Genomic DNA, 20,134 nt, shown 5'->3' with positions numbered 1-20,134 from the left:
TGACACCTCCAAAGCGCTCATCTCTGGGCTCCATCCTGAGCACGTGTGAGCGTCTACATCATGCAACAAACTGGCATTAGGTCGTTCCGCTCTTCCTTCCCCAAAAGGCTCTTCCAGAGTTTCCTTTTCCTTTCCCAACCTCCCAACCAGCCAGCAGAACCGGACACCTATGCAACTCCTGGAAACACCCATTCAAAGCCTCACTCAGTAGTTGATGGTTGGGTTTTCTTTGGCAAATTAGAGAAGCTGTTAATGCTTCTGATTCCTCTCTGATATGACAGGTCCCATCTACAACATCCTGCAATATATTTGACCTCTAGAAGCCACTAAAAGGAACCAGTGTTCCCTGGAGGAGAAATGGCTCAGTCCAGGACTCGGGTCCCTCTAGAGGCAGCAGGAAGCTGGCAGGACTACTGGGGTCAGGTCAAAAGGCTCAGTCGAACCTACAGAGGTTCCCACTGCGACAACGGGACAATGTGAGCCCCGTGAACAGCCAGACGGATGGAACACATTCCATACATTTAAGTCCCCGAGTTCACAGAGATGCTGAAAAAGAAATTAACTGGTCACCACTGGATGGATGATGCCAACACAGTCTTTTGAAAACCAGGACACGACAGGGAAGCGTCAAGCCTTTCAGCTGCCTTCCTGTACAGAGTCCCTGTCCCACTTTAGTTATTGATTTATTTGGCTGCATTGGGTCTTAGTTGCGCATGTGGAATCTTTCATTGTGGTGAGTGGGCTCTCTAGTTGTGGCGCGGGCTCTAGAGCGCTCCGGCTCAGTAGTTGTGGCATGCTGGCTTAGTTGCCCCTCGGCATGTGGGATCTTAGTTCCCCGATCAGGGGTCGAACCCACGTCCCCTGCATTGGAAGGAGGATTCTTAACCACCGGACCAGGGAAGTCCCTCTCTGCCCCACTTTTTAGAGGCGCTCCTGCCAATCCAGGAAGGACTGCGGGTGTGTGGCGTCGCCGTGCACAACCCTGATGAATTCCCACGTCTGGTCACTGACCACCCACAGCTGTGCTATCACAGACCCAGATGTGCTGTGTGACTCCTCTGAAGGGGTCCTGTCGAGAAAAGCAAGCCAAACCCCGGCCCTCCTCCAACTGTAACTATCAACTTAAGGAGCAAAGAGCACAGAGGAACACGCTAAACTCCACCGTGGGGACACAGTGGGCAAAAGCCAGACTCTGGGAAAGTCTACAGGGCAAAGCCCAGCTTCTTCAACCAATAAATCACAAAGGAAAAAGAGAATGACAGGTGAAGGGATACTCTGCTATCTCGACTGAGGTGACAGTTTCATGGATGTAGACATAGGTCAAAACTCACTGTACACTTTAAATATGTGCAACTTAACTGTATGTCAATTATACCACAAAAATGAAACTTTAAAAAAAGGCACAGGTGTCATAATTGCATTTTTTTAAAAGAGCCTTGGGACTTCCCTGGCGGTCCAGTGGTTAAGACTCCCTGCTTCTAATGAAGAGGATGCAGGTTTGATCCCTGGTCAGGGAACTAAGATCCCATATGCTGTGCGGCACGGCCAAAAAATAAAAAAAAATTTTTTAATATATTTTAAAAAGAGGCCTTATCTTTTAGAGCTACACACTGAAATATGTACAGATGAAATGATAGCATGTCTGGGATTTTCTTCAAGATGACTTGGGAGGAGTGGGCAGGGTGATTAATGGGACAAGATGGGCCAGGAACTGGTAAACTGCTGAGGCTAGAAATGGGCTCACAGGGGACCACTGTGCTATTCTGTCTGCTTCTCTGTACATTTAAAATCTCCCGGGACTTCCCTGGTGGCACAGTGGATAGGGAGCTGCCTGCCAATGCAGGCAACACAGGTTTGATCCCTGGTCCAGGAAGATCCCACATGCCGCGGAGCAACTAAGCCTGTGCGCCACAACTACTGAGCCTCTAGAGCCCGCGAGACACAACTACTGAAGCCCTCGTGCCTAGAGCCCGTGCTCCGCAACAAGAGAAGCCACCGCGATGAGAAGCCCGTGCACTGCAACGAAGAGTGGCCCCCATTCACCACAACTAGAGAAAGCCCACGTGCAGCAACGAAGACCCAACGCGGTCAAAAATAAATAAAATTAAATCTTTAAAAAAAAATTTTAAAAGAATAATAAAAGACTACATCCTTTGTTATTAAAAAATAAAATAAAATAAAATCTCCCATAATAAAAGGCATGTTGGGGCTTCCCTGGTGGCTCAGTGGTTGAGAATCTGCCTGCCAATGCAGGGGACACGGGCTCGAGCCCTGGTCTGGGAAGATCCCACATGCCGCGGAGCAACTAGGCCCGTGAGCCACAACTACTGAGCCTGCGCGTCTGGAGCCTGCGCGTCTGGAGCCTGCGCGTCTGGAGCCGGTGCTCCACAACAAGAGAGGCCGCGATAGTGAGAGGCCCGCGCACCGCGATGAAGGGTGGCCCCCACTTGCCGCAACAAGAGAAAGCCCTCGCACAGAAACGAAGACCCAATGCAGCCATAAATAAATAAATAAATAAAAATTAAAAAAAAAAATAAAATAAAATAAAAGGCATGTTGAAAGCTGTGGTATTTTCCTTTTTTATATGCTTCCTCACCTGTAACAAAAGTCCTAATGTTAAAAGTAAATCAATCCGGGGCTTCCCTGGTGGCGCAGTGGTTGAGAGTCTGCCTGCCAATGCAGGGGACACGGGTTCGAGCCCTGGTCTGGGAAGATCCCACATGCTGCGGAGCAACTAGGCCCGTGAGCCACAATTACTGAGCCTGCGCGTCTGGAGCCTGTGCTCCGCAAGAAGAGAGGCCGCGATAGTGAGAGGCCCGCGCACCGCGATGAAGAGTGGCCCCCACTTGCCACAACTAGAGAAAGCCCTCGCACAGAAACAAAGACCCAACACAGCCATAAATAAATAAAAATTTAAAAACAAACAAACAAACCAAAAAAAAACAAAAAAAGTAAATCAATCCAAACTTATGGAAAGTCTTTAAAATGAGGGTGTCAGATGTCCGGCTGGACAAACACTGAAGTCACAGGCTGGGCCGACAGCTGGGACCGTGACACGGCTGCAGTCCCTGCGACCCTGCTACGAGGACCACGCGGTCCGACCATCACCAAGCACCAGAGTCCCGTCTGGGGAGGCTCCACAAGGTCAAGGCCAAAGGCCTCACAGCAGCCATCGGACTTGCTCGCGTGTGCAAAATGGAGAGTTACTCCCACCCAGTGTGCAGGCGATTCACACACATGGTATCTTCTTCGTTTTGCCCAGTGGAAACTAGGCACTGCTACAGAGAATCAATCCACACGAGAGGGCGGCGAGGAGGCCAGGCCTGGAGGGGGGGCCTCTCCCGGGTGGGGGGCCCCCCGGGGGCAGAGAGAGCAGGGCATCCTCGCGCCCCCTAAGTTTGCCCCCCACCTGACCCCCCTCAGAAGCCTTGCTGCTGCAGGACCCGCCGGTCCGCACCCCGCTGACTGGCCTCTGACCCCGAGGTGGGCCCCGCCCCCACCCGGCCACACCGCTGTGGAGGGGACCGTGGGGCGGGCGGGAGCCGAAGCCTCTTTTCCAGCGCGTCTGTTGTGCCCTCAGAGAACGATCCATGAAGACAGTGCTTCAGGAAAGGGCTTTCTTTTTTAAAATCAGCTCTTCCTGGTCAGCTGCTTCCTTTTCTAACTCTAGAGAAAAACACGGAAAAATATGCTTGTGCTGGACATCTTCGCTGGCCTCCGGGGCCCCTCCTCCAGCCCCGCAGCAAGCGCTCCCTCCCGGCCTCTTCAGGGGACACCAGCCAGGGCGCCCCGCCGCTGCCAGGTCCGCACAAGGTGCCTGGCCCCCCACAGGGCCCCCCAGCTCTCTTCAAGGCGCCCACTCCGACCCCGCTGCCCCGAGCTCCCAGGACCCGGCTCCAAACGCACTGTCCACCGCCACGTACATGAAGACCTGCATTCAAGTCTTACAAACCCACCTTTACATTTTCTTAGAAAAGCAGACCCAGCCACTGAGGAATAAGTGACCGGCTAAGGGACCTGGGGGTTAATCTCCACCGTCAACTCACTAGAGACTCGAATTGCGCGTTTGCTTCTCTTTCTCAATAAAAAAAAGGGCAAGGCAACCTAGACGTGATCTTCACAAAGAAAGAAAAGCTCACCAATAATGTGAAGATTCTAAAGCTACTTTTGCGGTTAAATATCAATTCTGAATTTAAATTGTTCAAAATAATATAAATTTTATTTAGTAATTTAAAAATACATTAGCAAGCATCAACCAGATAGAAGATAAATAAAGAAACAGAGGACTTGAACAACACAATCAACCAACTAGATCTAACAGACGTATCCAAAACTCCACCCAACAACAGAACACACCTTCTTCTCAAGTACACATGGGACGTTCTCCAGGATAGACCATATGTTAGGCCACAGATTACTTCTCAAGAGATTTTAAATGACAGATATACAAAGCATCTTCTCTGACCATAAGAGAATGAGTTAGAAATCAGTAACAGGTACTATGTATAAAATAGACAACTGATGGGAACATACTATGTAGCACCGGGAACTCTACCTAATGCACTGTGGTAACCTAAATGGGAGCGAAGTCCAAAAGGGAGGGGATATCTGTATGTGCATAGCTGAATCATTTTCTTATGCAGTGTAGGCTAAATACAACATTGTAAAGCAACCATACTGCAATAAAAATTAATTTTTAAAAAATCCGTAACAGAAGGAAAAATGGAAAATTCACAAAATTCTGGAAACTAAGTAACATTCTCTTGGGAATTCCCTGGTGGTCCAGTGGTTAGGACTCGGGCTTTCACTCCCGGGGGCCCAGGTTCAATCCCCAGTCAGGGAACTAAGATCCCGCAAGCCTCACGGCACGGCCAAAACAAAACAAAACAAAAAATTCTCTTAAAAATCCAATAGATCAAAGAAAAAAGTTACAAGTGAAATTAGGAAATCTTTAGAAACAAATGAAAATAAAAACACAACACACCAAAATTTACGGGATGCAGTGACAGCAGTGCTAAGGGGAAAATTTATAGCTACCATCACATTAAAAAAATAAGGACTTTCCTGGTGGCGCAGTGGTTGAGAATCTGCTTGCCAATTCAGGGGACACGGGTTCGAGCCCTGGTCTGGGAAGATCCCACATGCCGCGGAGCAACTAGGTCCGTGAGCCACAATTGCTGAGCCTGCGCGTCTGGAGCCTGTGCTCCACAACAAGAGAGGCCGCGACAGTGAGGCCCGCGCACTGCGATGATGAGTGGCCCCCGCTTGCCGCAACTAGAGAAAGCCCTCGCACAGAAACAAAGACCCAACACAGCCATAAATAAATAAATAAATAAATAAATAAATAAATAAATAAATAAAATTACAAAAATAAATAAATAAATAAGGACTTTCCTGGTGGCACAATGGTTAAGAATCCGCCTGCCAATGCAGGGCACACGAGTTCGAGCCCTGGTCCGGGAAGATCCCACATGCTGCGGAGCAACTAAGCCCGTGTGCCACAACTACTGAGCCTGCGCTCTAGAGCCCGCGAGCCACAACTACTGAAGCCTGCGTGCCTAGAGCCCATGCTCCGCAACAAGAGAATCGACCACAATGAGAAGCCCGCACACCACAATGAAGAGTGGCCCCCGCTCACCACAACTAGAGAAAGTACGCGCACAGCAGTGAAGACCCAACACAGTCAAATAAATTAATTAATTTTTAAAAAATACCTCATTTTCTAAAAAATAAAAACAAAAACAATTCCGTTTACAATACCATCTAAAACAATAAAGTACTTAGGAATTAACCAAGGAGGTTAAAGACTGTACAATGAAAGCTATAAAACATTACCAAAAGAAATTAAAGACATAAGCAAATGGAAACACATCCCATGTGGCCTGGAAGACTGAATATTAAGATGTCAACACTTACTCAGCCATAAAAAAGGAACAAAACTGGGTCATTTGTAGAGATATGGATGGACCCAGAGTCTGTCATACAGAGTGAAGTAAGTCAGAAAGAAAAAAACAAATATCGGATATTAACACATATACGTGGAATCTAGAAAAGCGGTACAGATGAACCTATTTGCAGGGCAGGAATAGAGACACAGACGTAGAAAATGGACGTGTGGACATGGGAGCGGGGGTGGGACTAACTGGGAGATTAGGATTGACATACACACACTACCCTGTGTAAAACGGATAGCTAGCGGGAACCTGCTGTATAGCACAGGGAACTCAGCTCGGTGCTCTGTGACAACCTAGATGGGTGGGATGGGGGGTTGGGAGGGAGGCCCAAGAGGGAGGGGATATATGTATACATATAGCTGATTCATTCACTTCGTTGCACAGCAGAAACTAACACAGCATTGTAAAGCAACTGTACTCCAATTAAAAAAAAAAGAAAAAAAGATGTCAGTACTACAAAAAGCAATCTACAGATTCAATACAACCCCTATCAAACCCCAATGATGTTTTTTGCAGAGACAGAAAAATCCATTCTAAAATTCATATGGAATCTTGACCCTGAATAGCCAAAACAATCTTGAAGAAAGGAGAACAAAGCCAGAAGACTCACACTTCCTGATTTCAAAATTTACTGCAAAACTACAGTAATCAAAACAATGTGGTACTGGCACAAAGACCAATGGAAAAGAAGAGGGAGCCCAGAAATAAACCCTCACATATACCATCAAGTGATCTGTGACAGGTGTGCCAAGACCATTCAAGAAGGAAAGGGCTGTGTCTTCAACAAATGGTGCTGGGAATCTGGATATCCACATGCAAAAGAATGAAGTGGGACCCTATCTTACACCATATACAAAAATTAACTCTAAATGGATCAAGGACCTAAATGTAAGATCTAAAACTAAAAAACTCTTAGAGGAAAACATATGGCAAAACCTTTACAACTTTGGATTTGGCAATGATTTCTTGGATAAGACACCAAAGGCAGAGGCAATTAAAGAAAAATTAGACAAACTGGACTTTATGAAAAATTTAAAAATCTGTGCATCAGACACTATCAACAGAGTACAGAGGCAACCCCAGAATGGGAGAAAATATTCGCAAATCATACATCTGACAACAGATTAGTATCCTGCATATATAGAGAACTCCTAACACTCAATAACAAAAAACAAACGAGCTGATTCAAAAATGGGCAAAAGACTTGAATAGACATTTCACCAAAGAACATATATATAAATGGCCAATAAGCACATGAAAAGATGCTCAACTCACTAAACATCATGGAAATGCAAATCAAAGCTATAATGAGATACAATCTCACACCCATTAGGATGGCTGCTATCAAAAAAAAAAACCACAGAAAATAACAAGTGTTGGTGAGGATATGTAGAAACAGGAACCCTTGTGCACTGCTGGTAAGAATGTAAAATGGTACAGCTGCTGTGGGAAACGGTAGGGCAGTTCCTCAAAAAATTAAAAACAGAATTACCATGTGATCCAGCAATTCCACTTCTGGGTATATACCCAAAAGAATTGAAAGCAAGGTCTCGAAGGGATATTTGCACACCAAAGTTCACAGCAGCATTATTCACAATAGCTAAAACATGGAAGCAACCCAAGTGTCCATCCACAAACAAAAGGATAAGCAAAATGTGGTCTAGACATACAGTAGAATATTATTCAGCCTTAAAAAGGAAGGAAATCCTGTACTATGCTACAGCATAGACGAACCTTGGGGGCATTTTGACCAGTGAGATAAGCCAGACATAGAAAGACAAATATTGTGTGATTCCACTTATCTGAGGTCCCTGGAGGAGTCAAATTCATAGAGGCAGAAAGTAGAAGGTGGTTGTCAGGGGCTGGGGGAGGGGGTGGGGACTTGGTGTTTAATGGGTAAAGGGTTTCCCTTTTACAAGATGAAAGGAGCGAGGGGGATGGACGGTGGTGATGGCTGTATATACAACCACTGAACTGCACACTTAAACATGGTCAAGATGGTAATTTTTATGCTATGTGTATTTTACCACAATTTTTTTAAAAATATATTTTCTCACTTTATTTTATCTTTATTTATTTATTTATTTATGGCTGCGTTGGGTCTTCGTTGCTGTGCACGGGCTTCCTCTAGTTGCGGCAAGCGGGGTCTACTCTTCGTTGCAGTGCGCAGGCTTCTCCTTGCGGTGGCTTCTCTTGTTGTGGAGCACGGGCTCTAGGCACATGGGCTTCAGGAGTTGTGGCTCGCGGGCTCTAGAGCGCAGGCTCAGTAGTTGTGGCGCACGGGCTTAGTTGCCCTGCGGCGTGTGGGATCTTTCTGGACCAGGTATCGAACCCGTGTCCCCTGCATTGGCAGGCGGATTCTTAACCACTGCGCCACCAGGGAAGTCTCCAATTTTTCAAATTGGAAGAAAATACATTAGCAAGTAGGACAAACAAGAAATGAACAGTTATGCACAGAGCTCCACGCTCTGGGTGCCAAGCTTACGCAGCAGTACTCTGGAAAGGAAAAGTTCCACTGGGAACTTTGATAGATTCTCAAATGACAGACTCTCGCTAAGAAGGGCCCAAACCCCATCCAACACTCCAACCTCAGGGTATGTTTCTCCTTCTAACTGTTCAATGTAATGCAGCATAAACTTTGCAGCCCATTTCCAGCAGGAAAGGCAACTGGCCGAGTGAGAGCAAGGAGCTGCAGAGCTATGAGGGCAGTGGCTCAGGGCGGGAGGCGGGTTTGGAACCTGAGGAACAGGGCGTGGGAGAACTGGCCAGGAGACCCGCAGAGAAGACCCCACGAAGCCTGGTCCCACCCCCTTCCCCCACAGAGGTCACACTCAGAGGGCGGTCACAGAGCAGGTGCCCCCAAAGAACTGCAGGCGAGACACGGCCAGGGCCTCAGCCAAGGGGCAAGCTTCACTAACCGGACACTTGCTCAACCCACCGGATGCAGAAAACTGGGTTTCCATCAAGAACGAGTCAGAAACAGAAGCAAGCGAGCAGCAGCCTTCAAGAGCACGGTCCATCCGTAAGGCTCTCACTGCCCCACAGCTCTTAAGGTCAAGGCCAAACCCGTCCCAGAAGCAGACGGGCCGTGCACAGTGCAGACAGCAGCGGCGTGCCACGGGCCAGTGACAGAACAAACCAAAGGCTCTGGCGCCTCCCCACGGGCCTCTCCTCCCAGGGAGCGGCCTGGGGCAGGGACCAACCCGGCCACGCCGCCTGAGGCTGGCCTGTCGGACCCCAGAAAGACGCTATGGTGACGCGTAATGCTACCAGAGCGCGCAGGCTGGGGTGCCCACCAAGAACGTGGAGCCAGTGTCACTTCTGAGCGTGAAAACCACAGAGTTTAACACGCAATGGACACACTTATTATCAGGAGGAATTAACAACTGAAGGATGGGGATGGGAAAATTAAGCTGGGAGAAGTGAAGCCGAGGCTGCTAGGTGATGGGAACACACCCTGAGGACAGCGCCGGCCTGCGGAGGCTCTCCCAACCCGGCCGCGCCCGAGACAGGCTCGAGGCCCGGGGCCACCAGCAGCCCTGGGGCCTCCAGGAGGCCTCACCCTCTCCACGGGGCAGTGCCACTGAGGGTGGGCGGTGCTTCCTGGCCACACCACCTCCACGGTCACTGACTGTTTCAGTGTTTCAGTTTTGAGGTGCCCACTTTGCAAAGGAAGCCCCCCTGGACGCCTAACGACCCCTGTCCTAGACACCCCACCATGCCACGGTGCCCACTTTCTTTCTTTTGTAAAAGAACAAAACTTACTGGAAACAAACACTCAACCTGTACAGATTCCACAGCCGCGTTGCAGAACCTCCGGCCGTGCTGGAAACGCTCGGATCTGCTCTGCCCAGGGCAGTGGCCACTGGCCGTGGGTGACCTTGAGCGCTTGAACCACGTGGAGAGGAAACCAACGCTTCTTTCTCTGTGATGCGACCCGGCTGAATCTCTTCCACTTCAACGGCCCACGTGGCAGGTGGCGTCCATCCTGGACAGAGCGCTCTAGGGCCTCACTGGGCTGGCACACCACGGGGGCCCTAGGAAGCTCCAGCGGCCCCACCAGGCAGAGGGAGGAGCGGGGGAAGGAGGCGGCAGGCGGAGCCGGCAGTGCTTGGTCTCCGTGCGCACGTCCAGGCGGCGGCAGCAGGGCTGGCCCGGTCTCCGCAGCCTTCCACAGCCAGCCACGGATGGAGCGCAGAGAAGGGCATCAGGCCAAGCCTGCCCTGTATCCTTATTCCCAAAGCCACCCTGGCTTTCTCACCTTGTACTCACTGAATGTGCATTTTGCTAGCTGCTGCAGAAAGATCAGGCCTTCACAATCCTGTGGCTGTAAAAGCTTAGGGGTGGAAACAAATAAATGCCCCGACTCTATTCTAGCAAAGCCTCTTGAAAGGGTGGCCATCCTCCGCAGAGCGCCCGCGCACACGTGTCTCGGTGACCACGGGGAGGAATCGAGTGGCCTTTTGGACGCCGGCTCCTGATGCTCGAGCAGAAGCCGGTTCAGCCCAGGTGTGCACGAGGCGCCATCAGAGCGCCATTTTCAGGGCGAAACCAGTCAACGTGTGTTTTCTGTCTGTGTAGCTTTAACAGCACCGGCCTTCTGCAGGGCGGCGTGATCTTCATCACAAAATCAGCTGCCTGATGCTTCAGGGAACCTAAAGCTTCTCCCCTGAGGGTGGGTGCCAGCGTGGGGGGCCGGGGCAGCCTGGCCCCAGAAGGCCTCCCGTCTCACCCACGCCGGCGAGCAGGTTACGGTCAGCACACGGACTGGCCGACGTGCTCAGGGGTGCAGGCAAGAAGCGGGAAGTTTCCAGACCTGAGGAAGGTAAAGGAACCTCCCTGCTGCGTAAACAACTGCATTCATCGCCCACTGTTTACCCTACTCCACCCCAACCGGGAGGCCTTGAAGGGCAGGCGCAGGGCAACCAGCGCGGCCCCAGGAGCGGCCACGGGAGCCACACTTCTGGCTGGGACTCGGCAGGAGCCTGGAGCCCCACCCACACCCTCGCCCACGACAGAGTCCCTCCAGTCCCGTGCCGCGCCCCCGCCCCGAAGCAACTGCTTCCTACGCAGCAGTGAGCACCGAAGACGTAGCACGCGCGTCGAGGAACACGCTTTTACAGCCCAGCACAGAGCACGGCAAACAAGCACTGCATGAGATGAATGGATGTTCTTTGGTGCAGACACGTTTGTCGGAACCAACCTCATCATTCTGGAACCCAGAGTAAAGCAGAGTGGTTTGCAGGCAGCCCGGGGAGTGGGTGAGAGCGCTCTGAACAGGGAGCCCGTCCACGGCGTCGGGCGCCGCGTTCACAGACAACCACAGGAGCGGCAGCCGCACCAGAGGCAGCGCGCTGAGAGCCGCGGGGAAGGCAGGCCACTGAAGTGCCCCTCCCCACGGCGTGGCCACCTCTGCTGAGGACCAAGGGCGCGGACGCAGTGGGGCAGGACGCTTCAGGTGCCACCTATATCGCAGGGCAGGGTCCGGTTTGACATCCTCGCCCTTTCGCCTCCTTCCCTCTCCCGTTCGTTCCAGGTCCTGCCCGTCAGCTCCCGCCCAAGTAGGACCTGCTCGGCCCCTGACCGGTTTCACCCTGCTGAGAAATGTACCATCCGGCGTCGTGCCTGCCCCCGTCACCCCTAACCATGCTTCCCGAGCACTAACGGGGTGGGTGTTTAAACCAAGGTCAGGGAAGTCCACGAATTTCTAACCACCAACCGCCCCCCCACAAAAAAGAGAAACAAATAAAAAGCGAAAAATTGCAAAATTCTGTTTGTGTTCATTTTTCCCCAGGAACACGACTCAGACTCTTCACTCGGTTCTCAAAGGAGGGGGTCCCTGATGCAAAACAGGTTAGCACCCCGCGGTGGGACCCAAGCTCTGGCGAGCACACCAACCACACTGGAATCATGGGAGTGTGCCCCCCCCCACACACACACACGGCCCTGGGCCTCCCGCCTAGAAGCCTGGATCCAGGAGACCTGGGGCTGGGCCTTGAGCCTACACTTTTTACAGAGTTCCACAGGTTTTTCTGGTGAGAAGCCTCAGCGCTGAACCCACAGCGCCCTACCTCTGAGACAGACCCCAGGGCAGCGCTCTGGAGCCGCCCCCGCCCCGGGACCCCCCTACCCTCTCCCTTGTGTGTTAGAACACGCCCCACGGTTAATGTTTCTTTAGCACACAGGCATTGGTGCCTCACTGGTGCCAAGTCCGGGGCAGGATGGCTCTGGTTCTCGCCCCTCGCGTGTCGAACAGGGCGCCCCGCGCCCCGGTTCACATCTGTCACCGCTAGAATTCTTCGTGGTGCTCCTGTTCACCCTCAAAGTTTCACAGTTTGGCCATCAAATCACATGCTTACCTGGTTTAAAACGACAGCAGAAGTCACTTTCCAGCCAAGCACGGTGGTACAGGCGCCAGGTCACAGCTGATCTTTTCTCACAATCAGCCTTTCGTTTGTTCAGTAAAACACACAGCCTCCCCTGCCCCCATGGCGACCATCGTCTTTCCTAGAACCTGGATTCAGGACGACTTCCCTACAAGACCATTCCTCACGCCAGGCTCTCCCCCAAGAACCCGCGTCCTGCCTGGAACAGGTGCTTCCCTGGGCACTTGTTAAGGCCGGTGGTCCTGCCCCTCTGGTAAAGGTACGAGCTCAGAGGTCAGACAGGTCTGCCCAACCCAAAGCCACACAGACCATTCCCTCTGCTGATGTGACCCCGGCGCCCAGCGCTGCGGAGGCTTCCCGAACAGACAGGGAGGCTGTGTGTGTGTGTGGGGGGGGGGGGGTTGGTGCCCAGGAGAGTGCCAGACCCTGTAGGCCCTCAACAGTGTGCACCTTCCCACCAGGTTCCCAGGCTACAGGGCCAGGGCCGAGCCAGCCAGCACTGACGTGGGAGTTTGTGTCTCAAAAGAAATCCTGCAAGAATTCCACTGATGAAATGAAAAAGCAAAGAAAGACACACACAAACATCAGGCAGAAGTCTCCAGACCTCCATGTTTCTCAAACACAGTCCCCTCTGAAGGCTGACCTCCACTGTTTAGCTCATTGCAGAGATTACAGTATTTGCACCATCGGGAGATCCAGCTGAAAGATGGTGATGCTTTGAAATTCTGCCCAATGACCCTGAGTTCTTTTCTGAATTTGGAAGGAAAAGGAAATCAGCGCCACAAAGTTCATGGCCACGTCGAAGTGACCATTTCATTATGTGTTTGTTAAGGGGAGCTGCAGGGCTGGGCCGATACTCCACACACGCTTCCAGCCAGAGTGTGATATGGCTGCAACGCCAACGCCTGGGATTTATCAGCAAAAACACTTTGACTGCAGCAGAGACACAAATTAATCACTGTACATGGAAACTGCATTTAAAGTGCCAAACTAGAACCTAAAATATTAAAAATTCTTAGGATTTAAGTATTTGTAAATAATCAATAGTGTTCAAATACTAACTTCCTTCCAGTCTCAAGAAGCTATCATTCAACCTTAAAGCGCACCAAGTTTCAGAAATTAAACCTCGCCCCGCTGTCTGCGTGCCGTCCTGAGTCCTCAGGAGAGGAACTGCGTGGGTCCAGGGGTCTTTTTATAAGACAACCCCGCTTGAATAGTCATAACTTAGAAGTGTTACTGTAGCTCATTTCAATAGAACTGCAAACCTACCTACCAAAGATTTCCTTAGCTTCACTTCTGCACTGCATTTGTTTGTCTGTGTCAGTGTCGGGTGGGGTCAATTTCAGTGCTCTCAGGTCTGGGACAGAAGGTCTACTCAGCACCTATTACAATACCAGAGCCTCTCAGGTTACATTTTCACATATATTCCTGGCAATAACCCACTTTACAGGCCAACACCCTTGAGGCAAGAGCAGATAAGTAACTTTCCTCCCATCAAAGTTAGACAGTGATGGGGTCAAAACCTGAGAGCCCCAGGCCACCTCCGGAAAGATTCTTAAACTCTCAAGTGGAACACGTTAGCCACCTGAGGACCGTCATCACAGCTTTCGCTCACAGATGCAAGCCCTGCACACCTTATATCTGCCAGAGCCAAACTCCTAGGAAAAGATACGGCCTTGGCTTTTCACAGGAATACTAAGGAAATCATTTGAAGATAGTATAAGAATACATAAAACGTTTCCAAAATTTTGCCACCAAAAAAAGAATTGTCACTTTCGCAATTAGCTGAATATAACAAGATTTTAAAAGTCGACCTAGTTTTAAGTACATATCCAAGACTCATTTGCTAGCATTTCCTGGAAGGCACGGATAAGGGGCATTAAGACCAAGGTCAAGTGGCACTTTTCAAACACTGAAATAACACTGCTCATCAAAATGTTAAACCAGGGCTTCCCTGGTGGCGCAGTGGTTGAGAGTCTGCCTGCCAATGCAGGGGACACGGGTTCGAGCCCTGGTCTGGGAGGATCCCACATGCCACGGAGCAACTAAGCCCGTGAGCCACAACTACTGAGCCTGCGCGTCTGGAGCCTGTGCTCCGCAACAAGAGAGGCCGCGATAGTGAGAGGCCCGCGCACCGCGATGAAGAGTGGCCCCCGCTTGCCACCAACTAGAGAAAGCCCTCGCACAGAAACGAAGACCCAACAAAGCCAAGAATAAGTAAATAAATAAATAAATATTTGAAATAAATAAATACAGTCAAGCTATCTCTTTAAAAAAAAAAAAAAAAAATGTTAAACCAGAGCTGACCCCTCTGAACGCACATGGGAGGAGAAAGGAAAGCCCTAAGTACATGGTTCACGGCTTTAAGTTCACCACATTAAGTTCGCTCAGAAATGAATTCAAAATCACAACCTCGTGCTTTATAGTGTGTCTATCCATCATCACCCCTCCTCCGCCAACTTGCCCTTTTCACACCGTGAACATCAACGACTTCCCTACTAACCGGGGAACGGGGCAGCAGGTGGGGTATTTCAGCAAAATCTTGGATAGCCAGATAGAGAATTACTACTTTATTTTAGAAAAAATAAAATGGTTTTATAAACATTCATGCTCACCCAAAATGAAAATCTACCAGTTATGTGTGCTGCAAGAAACAAAGTTCTGACACACAGTAATGCAGCACAACTAAATGTTCCACAGAAAAATGCTGAGGGGACCTTGTAAATGAAAATGTTGGTTTTGAAAGGCAGGAGAGAGAGGTATTTAAGGGCGTAGACTCTGGAGCCAGACTGCCTGGGTTCAAATCCCTGCTCCATAACTAACTACTGTGTGATTTAGAGTAAGTTACTTAACCTCTCTGTTCCTCAGCTTCCTCATGAATAGACAAAGGATAATGGAACTAAGAACAAGTCTTGTAGTTTGTTGTGAAAACCACATGAATAAAGTGAATATAATGTGCTTATAGCAGTCCTGGAACAACACTTGTCATGTATTATTGTCATCTTAAATAAGAGCTATTATTAACAGAAGGACAGGTGAGGCAAACGGGAAAGGTAAATTCTAAGGAGATTCAGCCATCCGTGTACTAAATGACAGCACCCTGCCAGGCGCTGTGCTGGACAAGGGGGAAGTGCAGCCTATAAGTTTCCCGTCCTCATCAAGGGGGATGGGAACGAACAATTTGGAGCACCTACCACATGCCAGGGACTGCCGGAGACAAGCATTTCATCTGCTGCTCTTATCGGCCCTGCCAGGTAAACGGCACACGTCGCAGAGGAAGGAACTGAGGCCAGGAGAGATGGGAAAACACTGCCAAGCGCACAAAATCAGGAAGGGCCTTCGATCTCCCACCAGGGCAAGGAGCCACGAGGACGGGGGTCCCACGACACCTCTGCTCTCCAGCTCCAGTGGACGGAGAGGTCCCACAGCTTGCAGCCAGGCATGCAGCGGGCATCCCAGAAATGTCTGTTGAACTGAACTGAGTGAGACCACGTCTCCAGATGTGCACGGGCAGCCCCAGAAAAGGGACTAGTGCAAAAGCTGCTGACTGCCAGTCCAGAGCTTGTCCTAGACTGACCCGTCAGGATAAAAACCCCAGGGACAGGAACACAGCTTCCTGGGAGGTGACCCTCACACTCAAGAGGGCCAGAGACATCGTAACACCACCTGGCTGCTTCTCCCAGAAAAACCCGGGAAGACTGATTGGTGATTACCCAACAGTCTTGTTCTGGGCTTATAAAGTCTCAAGATTTATTCTGCTGATTACTAGAATGTAACTGGAAACAGAAGGAAGCTTTTAAAATCAATTACAAATCTAACTGATCTAACATATGTGTTAGGTAAAGAGCTCTCCCCAGCAGGTACAGTCTGCTAAGGTTGACAAAAACAAAATGAAGAGCAGGGGAAGGGGTGGACACGAGCACAACACCTTGCAGGGTCGAGACAAACCCACAGGTGGTCGCCCGGGCAGGGGAACGGGGGGAGGGCTGCACCGCGAGCGGGGACACTGACTCTTCACCCTGGGCCCTTCCTGACTGGTTGACCGCGGGTGCCGGCTACCTTAGACACAAGGGAAAGTCGGGGGTCCCAGCGCCCCTGCCCAGCGCGCCCTCCGACTCATCCCTGCCGCTGAGAGGGGCTGGCGGGAGCCCGGGCCAGCTCTCCAGCCGACTTCCGGGTGCGGTGTCCGGCAGTGCGGCCCCGGGGCCGCAGTTGCCCGGCGACGCGGGGTCTGGGCGGCCGCCCGGTACCCAGGCCCGCCGCCCCCGCCGCCGGCCGCCAACATTCCTCCCAAGTTTCCTCCGGGCCGGGACGCGGCCGGCGGGCGGGCGGGCGGGCGGCGGGGGGCCGGCCGGGCCGGGGCCGGGGTCGGGGCCTGGCCGGCGCGCGGGGGGCACAGGGCTCCGGCTCCACTCGTCCCGGCCCGGCCTCCCCGCCGCCCGCAGCCCAGGCCCGCCCGCCCGATGCCGGGCGCCGTTCCCGGGCGACGCGGGGTCGGGGTCCCGGCCGGGTCACTCACCTGGACCGCGATCCCTCCAGCGCCGACCGAGCTCCGCTGCCCGCCCCGCCCCCGCCCCGCAGGCCCGCGACCCACTGACACCAAGGCGGAAGTGCGGCCGGCTGCCCAGTCGACTGACAGCCGGCGCCCGCCACTCGCTGCGCCCGGCGCCGTCGCGTCGGCCGCCGCCCGCCCAATCAGCGCCCAGCCCGTGGGCCGAGCCGGGAGGCGGGACTATGCTAATAGCGCCGCCGTAGCGGCTCCGCCCTCCGCCCCTCGGGAGTCCGGCCCACGCGGAGGAGTGACGACTCGGGTAACCAATCAAGGAATGGAGAGGCGGGGATATGCAGATATTGACCCGAAAGGAGCGGGCGGGTGGGAGGAAGGGGCGTGGCTGGCTGAGCTGAGTTTACAAACAACGAGTCGGGTGGCCCGGGTGCGGGTGCTCGGCGCGCTGAAGCATCTGCGCCTGCCGCTCCCAACCGCCGGGGACGGGCGGAGGCGGGAGTCACCCTCCTAAAAATGCCTTCCTCAGCTCAAGCATCTTTCAGGGCTTCCCACCGTCCACCCTCCGTGCCGTGCCTTTCACCACTCACCAAAACCCGGCGCCAGTGTACCCTCCGGCTGCATCCCTGACCGTTCACTCCCTTGTTTAAAACCTTTGGGGGCTCTTACTGAGCCGTAGTGACGCCATGGTTAAGCCCAGAAGCTCTGGAGTCAGACCCGAGCTTGCATCCTTACCAGCTGTGTGGCCATGGGCAAGTAAACTAACCTCTTTGAGCCTATGAGTACCAAGGTTTTCCTTTGCAAACCAGGTTTCTCCCACCCAATCCCATCTAAATCTTGGGTCTGGTTTGGGGTGGGTGGAGTAACATGAATCAGGCTGGCTGCTGAGAGTCACAGCGAGTGGTTCAGGGGTGAGCAGGTGACCCTGTCCTGGCCAGTGAAGGTCAGCCCTGGGACTTTTGCTGGGGGTCAGAGAGCTCAGGCCAGAGGGAAAGCTGAGGTCAAACGTCTCTCCCATCTGCCCACAGACCTCCACAGAGCTGGGCTAGGTGACAGAAAGATGTATCGATAAGTCTGGGGCTACTGATGGGCATCTTGTCACCACGAGGGGAGGGGGCACCTGGGAATGAAACCAACCCAGAGGAAAGCAAGAGCAAATACCCCTGGGTCACCTGGAACCAGCTGCACCCTCAGCAAGCTCTATCCTAGACTTTTCAGTAATGTGAGTCACCACGTTTTCCTTTCTGCTTAAGCCGGTTCGAGGTGGTACCAAAGAATCACTGGGACCCTGGAGCCACAAGAGCGCTGACAGACCACCCCTGATCATATAGCACTTTCTGAGGCTCCTGCCCCTCACTGCGTCTTCCACAAAGCTGGCCCCCGTTGGGCCTCTGCACTCCCTCCTCAGGACCTTTCCTCATTGCCAGCGGGGGTGCGGGGCCCCCGTGCAGATGAAGGCGCCTCCTGCAAACAGCAGGGCGGAAGCACGTGCGGCAGGGCTGCGGCCCAGGCTGCATCTCTGGGCCCAGAGAGCCAGTCATCCCCATGCCAGGGTCTGGCCCCAGCTCACTGGTGGGCCCACTGTCAGCGGGAGCCCGGAGACGTGCAGGGACTGAGAAGGAGCTCTCCCAGCCACTGTTGGAGAGAAAAGCCGGGAGGGAGGCGGGGCCAGGCCTCGGAAACAAAGGCATTGCCATGGTTACCTCTGAAGAAACTGACACCGGCTGGAGAGGGAAGGGTGCAGCGTGCAGTCTCCCAAGCCAGGACAAGGACAAGGCCAGTTGCCACGGAGACGCTCCACAGCGTCCCTCGTGCGCCTGCCCTGAGTCCAGCACAGGCCCCTCACTCTGACAAGCCTCTTAAGACTCTGAGCCCCATGCACCAGCCCAGCTCTCGGCCATGAACTCCAGGCGTGAGTGCAGCATCAGAGAGCTCAGGCCAGAGGAGAGGTGGGGATGAATGAGGCTCCCACCTGCCCACGGATCACTGAGGGCTGAGCACGGCCGTCTCTGCCCTGGCCTGAGGGGTAGGAGTTGGCTCTGATCCCAGATGGGTCCCGTGGCTGGGATGTCGGCTTATCCCCTTTAACCAGATGCAATAAACTGGGCTCCGAGGGTCAGCTGTTGCTTCCTCTTTCCTGGTCCCTGTGAATTGGGCAGGAATCGTCCTTCAGTTAGAGGCTGGAAGGAGGGTGCCTTGGGACCAATCAGGAGCGTTTTTCATGACCTTCAGTAGGTCAGGAGGCCAAGTCCAGCAAAATTCTCCAGGAATGGGATGAAAGATGGGAGCAGAAAAGCAGACAAAGAGGGTTTGGGACCAGGCAATAATGATGACAACAGTGATGACAGCTGACATTAGCCAGTGCCCCATGATTTACGTACCTCATCCAGTTTCATGTTTACAACCGCCAATCAAATAAATACTCTGTATCGTCATTCCCACTGTACCGATGAGCAAACTGAGCCTCAGCAGGGGAAGTGACTCACCCAGGACCTGCAGTGAGGAAGTGGCCCAGACCCAGTGCGTTCCGGCCACCCAGCAGCCTGGCACAGCCCAGGAGCTTGACAGAAAGGCAGAGCCCTGCCCAGACCTCCCGGACCAGGATCTGCATCTGAAATAGGTGCCCAGGTGTTCCTGGGACCGGTGGAGGGGGATGTGCGGCTCATGGCCATGATATCAGCTGATCCCTGCCCCATGGTCGGGAGGGGGCAGGTCATCGCAGTGCCCCCTCCATCCTGAGCACTCAGGCCTGGCTTGGCCCCAGAGTCTGCTCAGGACCCCAGGGGTCCATCCGTGTGTGTGCTCTCAGAGTTTGAGAAGTGCTGGGCTAGTAGATAACTTTTGGGGTGACTGGCCTCACCAGAACTACTCCCAGATCAGGCCAGCCTGGCAGTCATGTCTGCCTGTGACCGTCCCTCCACCCCAGGCGAGGATGATGGGAGCCTCCCTGTCCCAACTCCTTCTGAATCAGCATCAGGTGACATCATGGCCCACAAGCCCCCTGGGCAGCAGCTGAGCCTGTGGCGCAAAGCTGGGAATCCTGGGCTCTGGAGGCCCCAGCCGCGTGGGAGCCACGTACCCTCACTTTGCCCTCAGGAGGCACGTTCACGTGCACCGCCCTCCTTCCTTCCATCGCATCAGAAGGCACAGCAGAGACTATTGCTCGCCCTTCAGTGGTGAAACTGAGGCTCAGAGAGCAGAGGAACTGGCCCAGGGTCACGCTGCAGAGCGGGCCAGCAGTGCAGTGCCAGCCCTGCCCTCGGCCTACTGCTCTTTCCCCGGCTTCACTC

At 52.8% G+C, this 20,134-nt stretch overlaps 1 protein-coding gene across 3 annotated transcripts in view; it reads right to left on the bottom strand.

The window, feature by feature from the left end:
• The window catches only part of OSBPL2 (oxysterol binding protein like 2), a 42,425-nt gene extending 25,468 nt beyond the window's left edge, over positions 1-16,957 (bottom strand). For all 3 annotated transcript variants that reach the window (XM_057529091.1, XM_057529093.1, XM_057529092.1), the window contains exon 1: positions 16,860-16,957. The gene's annotated coding sequence lies outside the window, so the exon portion shown is untranslated. The remainder of the gene's footprint in view (positions 1-16,859) is intronic.
• Positions 16,958-20,134: the final 3,177 nt, after the last annotated feature.

This window comes from Balaenoptera acutorostrata, chromosome 15, assembly GCF_949987535.1.
Source record: "Balaenoptera acutorostrata chromosome 15, mBalAcu1.1, whole genome shotgun sequence".
Classification (NCBI taxonomy): Eukaryota; Metazoa; Chordata; class Mammalia; order Artiodactyla; family Balaenopteridae; genus Balaenoptera; species Balaenoptera acutorostrata.
The sequence above is the reverse complement of the archived record's forward strand: the minus strand, read 5'-3'. Positions and strand labels throughout refer to the sequence as shown.